We start from the raw sequence: 5,741 nt of genomic DNA, 5'->3' as shown, positions 1-5,741 counted from the left end.
AGTGTTATAACACCGCCGATTCTACGGGGCCAATCTTTTTCGCACTTGTATCGTGGCAAGAATTAGAGATCTTAACACATACAAAAAGATGCTGGTCCGGACCTTATCCCCGCTATTGTTCTGAAGAAGTGTTTTTTAACGCTGACAAAACCACTGTTCTAGTTTTTTTCGTACTCTCCAGATCTCGTTTCGAGTGGATGGAAAACAACATTTGGCCATCCTATCCCCAAAATAGCCGAATCTTCTTCACCCTCTAATTATTGACCGTCTGCACTTTGGTCCCTTCTTTTCGCTCAAAAAATATGTATCTCGAATATTGAAAGCTTCTTAATGACCGTCAGTACGGCTTTCGCAGCAATAGGTCCACAGATGATTTGTTCATCATGGTTCATCTCACCAAACAGTGGAGCAAATCTTTACATCGCTTTGAAGAAAGTAAGATTATTGCGCTTGATATTTCAAAAGCATTTGATAGGGTTTGACAAAAGATTCTCTTATCGAAAATGCGTTCTTCGGTTTCTATGAATCCCTCTATCATTGGATTATTAATAACCCTTCAGGCTTCAGATTGTTTAATACAAGTAGTAATGGATGAATTTAAGTCTGAAAGCAACAAAATAAATACTGGTGTGCCCCAGGATTCTGTTCTATCTCCAACACTCTTTCTCATTTTTACTAATGATCTCCTATCTGCAAATCTAATCCAATACATTTTTTAGGTAAAAATAGTACTTATAGTTTTTAATATTTGTTTTCAGACTCATATGCCGCTTCTTCGGATGTAGAACTGCAACGACAAAATATTATAAGCTCATTTAAATCAAAAACCTAATGCTGTGTTGTATCGTTAAGCCGCATTAGTTAGACTGAACATGTCGATATTATTGGTATGTGTGTCACTAACCACCTTTTGTGGAAAATGTGTAAAAGTTCTACAAGGTGTTTGGGTTTCCTTAGGCGATGCAAGAAATGTTTCACCTCTCCTTATCTAGCTGTTATCTACAAGTCTTGTACTCGTATAAAGCTTGAGTATTACTCCCATCTCTGGGCTGTTGCTCTTGCAGCTTACTTAAGCCTCTTCGATAGTATTGAAGGAAGAGCATTTAGATTGGTCATAACATCATCATAAGTTCAAAGACAAGAAATCTTACCACGATGTTGAAGCTAAGTAGAACATCGTAGTAAGATTTCGTGTCTTACCCTTTCTACCAATATTTTAACGTTTATGCCTTAAAGAAATAGAAAGCTGCATTCCTCCCCTTAAACAGTTCAACCGTAATACTCGCGTTTCTAGGAATGCTCATCTATATACCCTCGACTCCAACTTCGGTCGTATTGTCAGGTACAGAGATTCGTTTTTTAGCCGTACTACCCGAATGTGGAATCATCATTTAATTATCATTATTTTATTTCCAACCTCATGTCTTAGAAAATAAAGTACTTAGCATGAGCTTGAGTCTTCCTCATTTGAGTGAGGATGTTGGAAAGTTCTTCACGCATCCTCTTGGCGCGAATCTGTGTTCCCAATCGTCGCTTCAAGAATTTCATAAGGAGCATGGCCAACCACTTCCCTCACAAGATCCCTCATGAAACGGGTGTGACGTGTTTGGATGTTCTTTAGACGAGAACCACGAAGACCCCTGACTTTTTTGTCACCGGTGTATTTAACATTCTTTATTTTGGTAGTTTTATGTCCCCGGTTGAGACCAATACAAAGTTCGTAGCGAACAGCCATTGTGCTCTAGACGTCAATGGGCGGAGAAGGAATTCCTTACCGCACTCTGTCTTTCCCAGATATTGCGATATTCAGAAATTCAAAACAAAAGAGCACCGACTCCTCCTTTGAACCTCTGTCTTCCTTTCCTAGTGCTCACACTCTGTCTACATAAAAAGCCTTAGGCTAGTAGATAGACAGATAGATAATTAATTTTTATTGATTAAAAGATTGATTTTACAATTATTACATAAATATTTTTTCCAAGAATATTTCTTCAATTTTTCCTTTAAGTTGAACATGTTCCGACGAAATTTATGACGTTCTCTTTCTCTCTCTGCTAAATTGCAAATATTACACTCCAGTAGTAAATCGGGTCTGTGCTGTATGAAGTTCAGGTAGTAGTTCGCTTCCTATCTTGACTATTGTCGCAATGACGTTTACATTACTTTCATCATGGAAGTAGTTATTTTCGCAACATTATGGTTAAGCCTCTAAGTTGTTCTGAACAAGAACCCAACTGCTTCAGCTGCATATTCTGCTTTACACTTCTCATCTACCGCTGCTATAACCTTGTACATAAGAGCTTTACTGTGCGGTACATCTTCCACATTTAAATTAAAATTTAAGTTGCATCCTTCTGCGAGACTAGACTACTCACTGTACCAGTAATTTTGGTCTTCTACAGCTTTTATTAATAGTTTTCTAACAGTTCGGTATTCGTTCATACTAAAAACTTGCAGGAGTTAATCCGTTTGTATCTTTAGGGTTCTTATAAATGTAACTGCTTCAAATACCTTATATTTACTACTGTGAGCTATGTTTTCGTTCATAAAGCAACTTTTCCATGAAATATTAATTGCAGTTATTGCCTTTGTAGTTTCTCGCTAAAATGTTTCTCCAAATTCAGGTTTCTTGACAAAATTTACTATATTCGTTAACACTTTCTTTGTTGTAATTCCAATTTTCATTCGATGCATTTCGTCCACCACCCTTCTTAAATATCAACACCTTAGATTTTTTAGCATTGACTGTACGGTTCCAAGGCAGCAGTAGCGGTATACTCTATTTATCATAAGTTGTAATGTTTCTGGTAAATACGCAAAAATTACTAAATCATCAGCAAACAATAATTCCTTAATACGAAAACCTGCTAAATCAACTCCACCTGGAAGGTAATCTACAGTGCGAAAACAAGATGGGACGCAATGTACACCGCTGTCTTACTCCCGAGGTGGTTGTGATCCAATCAGAAAGCTCAGCTGAGTTATACACTGCAATCTGTGTTCCTCTATAGAGCTCTTCGAGAACGCGTTCGAACTTCAAAGTCAAGCCCAGACCATATAGCTTGTAGAATAAAGTACCTCGATTGATTGAGTCGAATGCTGCTTTGAACTCAATAAAGAATGCATACACTTTTCTTCCCTGCCTTATAAAGCTTTCAGCTGGCCTGCTGACAATACAAATTTTTTCTATTAGAGTACCCTACTCTAAAACCAGCTTGAGTGTCTCTTAACATTTTCTGATTTGCAAGACACGTTGTGAGTCTCTTCTGCAACAGCGTTATAGAAATCTTAAAAGTCGAATTAAGATTAAATTCCACGATAGTTTTCTGCATCAAACTAAGGTCCTTAATTGTATATCGGGAAGATTTTAGCGTCTCAAAATTCATTTACGAAAATATGCCCCTCAAATACTCCATTAAAAGGTATTAACAGACATTCACTTAGCATATCTGTTGCGTATTTATAGAACTCAACAGGAATACCATTTGCACCCGCTGCTTTTCCATCTTTAAGAGATCCTAGGGCTAATTCCACTTCTTGGAAGGTTAATCTCCGTATCTAGGATTTCGTTGTTGAATCCAGGCATTGCATAATGGCAATTTGTTTGTATGCTGCTTGGATTCAATAATTCGTTGAAATGAGTGGATAGAATGTTTGCACCTAGTTTCTTATGCACTGCGAGTTGCTTACCATTCAATCCCACGCAAGTTTCCAAAATTCGGTGGCGGTTTTGCAGGTTGCCAGTTTAGATTCCTGCAATTCTTCATAGTTCTTCTTTTTGGTTTTACATAAAAAAAGACAACAATTATTATTAAAAAGGTTAATTGAGTTGTTTCGTATATTTTGTTATAGGTAAAATGAGGAATATCCTTAATATTTGAATTCCTGAGAAAAACACACAAAATACTCAGTTTAATTTGACATTTCAACATCAACATCAGCTTCAATGTAAACCTATCTATCCATCAAAAATTCCTATACATTTAAAAAATAAAAATAGCAACATAATGGCAATATCATTTTACAGACGAAATAAAAAAAGCTTCAAAACAAAATTCGTTCCAACCTAACAAAATGAAAATGATTCAAGGACACCTTAATGGTGCGTGGTTGTGTGGCGGTATATCGATGTGATGGCGTAGCCTAATTCTCATTTTTAGGATCAGGTTCACAGCAATTTCATTACTTTTTTAGGTGTTTCTCCCCTATGTTTTGAACATGTGTGGTAGCTACACCCAACATTAGTTAGTTAAAGCTTCGAAACAGCAAAGAGCAGACCCAACAACAACTGAACTGACACCATGTACCTACGTATGTCGAACCTCCTAACAGAGATATTTAATTAAATATCAATGACATTCAGGGACATAGGGAATAGAAGCTGAACCACATGCATGCTGATTGCGACCGACGTTAGGGTTGTTGTCTACTAATACCTACCTAATCTAAACAAACATACATATATCTGTGTATATCTATGCGCTCCTATTTTATTATCGTTGCTCGTAGTCCTTGTTCCACCATTTTAATCTCCATCAATACTCAGTGCCACCCAAAATTCTATCTTTTTCGTTTAAATTTCAGGTTTTGAATTCAATTTCTGTTGTTTTAGAATAAAAATGCCGGATTATCCAATGTTGGTAATGCGGCAAAAGGGGCCCGTTTCTTTGAAAGAAACTGTAAATTGGTTGTGATTAATTCGGAAAATTGATTGGATTGTATTTCCGAAGCTTTGAAATATTGATTTTAAGATAAAATGTGTTTGTAGTTTCTTTTTAATAAACAAACAACCAAATTGGAAAACATGCATTTCAAATAAAATTGTGTCTTATACATTTTATGAAATAAGATAGCTCAGTTACAAATAAATTAAAGTCGCGAATAATATTGATAAATTTCTGTATCTGTAGCACAGACAAAATAATACTTTTTTAAGAGATTAAGATGTCCTGAATTTTTATCTTGCCCTTAAATCTATTACATTAAGTTTTTAAAATATGCCCCTTTAAAAATGCAAACACAAGCAAAAACGGGTTTTCAAGGCTAAGTTAAGACTCGAAATATCCCTTAACAATGGATTGTATGCTGTTTTTGTCTTTAAGCCACTGATTAAATTATTTTAGATCTCGCTTTTTATCTGGATATTCTCAAAAGTTATCAGTCTTTAAGAAAGCCTTGAATTTAATACTCTCATAGTTTTGAAAAATTGGTTTTAGCGTGAATTTTTACTGCTGATTTAGAATTGTTATTTTAACTATAGGTATTTGAAGAAGAAATATTTGACTGTTAACTGTCGAATATTTTTTTCCTGAACGTTTATTTTAATAAATATGATTTAAAATCATAAAAATGAATATAAACCAGCATAGGTGTTCAAATATGCTCAACTATCTGTTCAAGTTTTAAAAAATACGGCGTTTCTAAAACAATTTATGAATATTTTTCGAACATTTTATGAAATACTTAAAACATTTCAACTAAATATTGAAGAAAAGTTATAGATGTGGAAATTCATCACGAATTAAGTCGAAAAAAGCTTCTTTGTGAATTAAGACAGACTCGAAAAGTTGTGTGTGTATAATGTGTGAAAAGTTAATCTTATAAACCTTACGTGATAGAGTAATCTTGAAGTCAAATTTGAACTAAAGCTATCAAAATCACCACAATCTTTGATATTTTTTCACCTTAGGTTTTGATAAGTGTCCTTTTTAATAGTATCCTAAAAAAAGATGTGGATGGTA

The 5,741-nt window shown here is 35.0% G+C and overlaps 1 pseudogene; it reads right to left on the bottom strand.

Annotated features, from left to right (window-relative positions):
* Positions 1-1,400: 1,400 nt before the first annotated feature.
* On the bottom strand, positions 1,401-1,756 carry LOC129941333 (60S ribosomal protein L36-like; annotated as a pseudogene).
* Positions 1,757-5,741: the final 3,985 nt, after the last annotated feature.

This window comes from Eupeodes corollae, chromosome 1 (genome assembly GCF_945859685.1).
Source record: "Eupeodes corollae chromosome 1, idEupCoro1.1, whole genome shotgun sequence".
NCBI classification, from domain to species: domain Eukaryota; kingdom Metazoa; phylum Arthropoda; class Insecta; order Diptera; family Syrphidae; genus Eupeodes; species Eupeodes corollae.
This window is presented reverse-complemented; position numbering and strand designations above follow the sequence as displayed.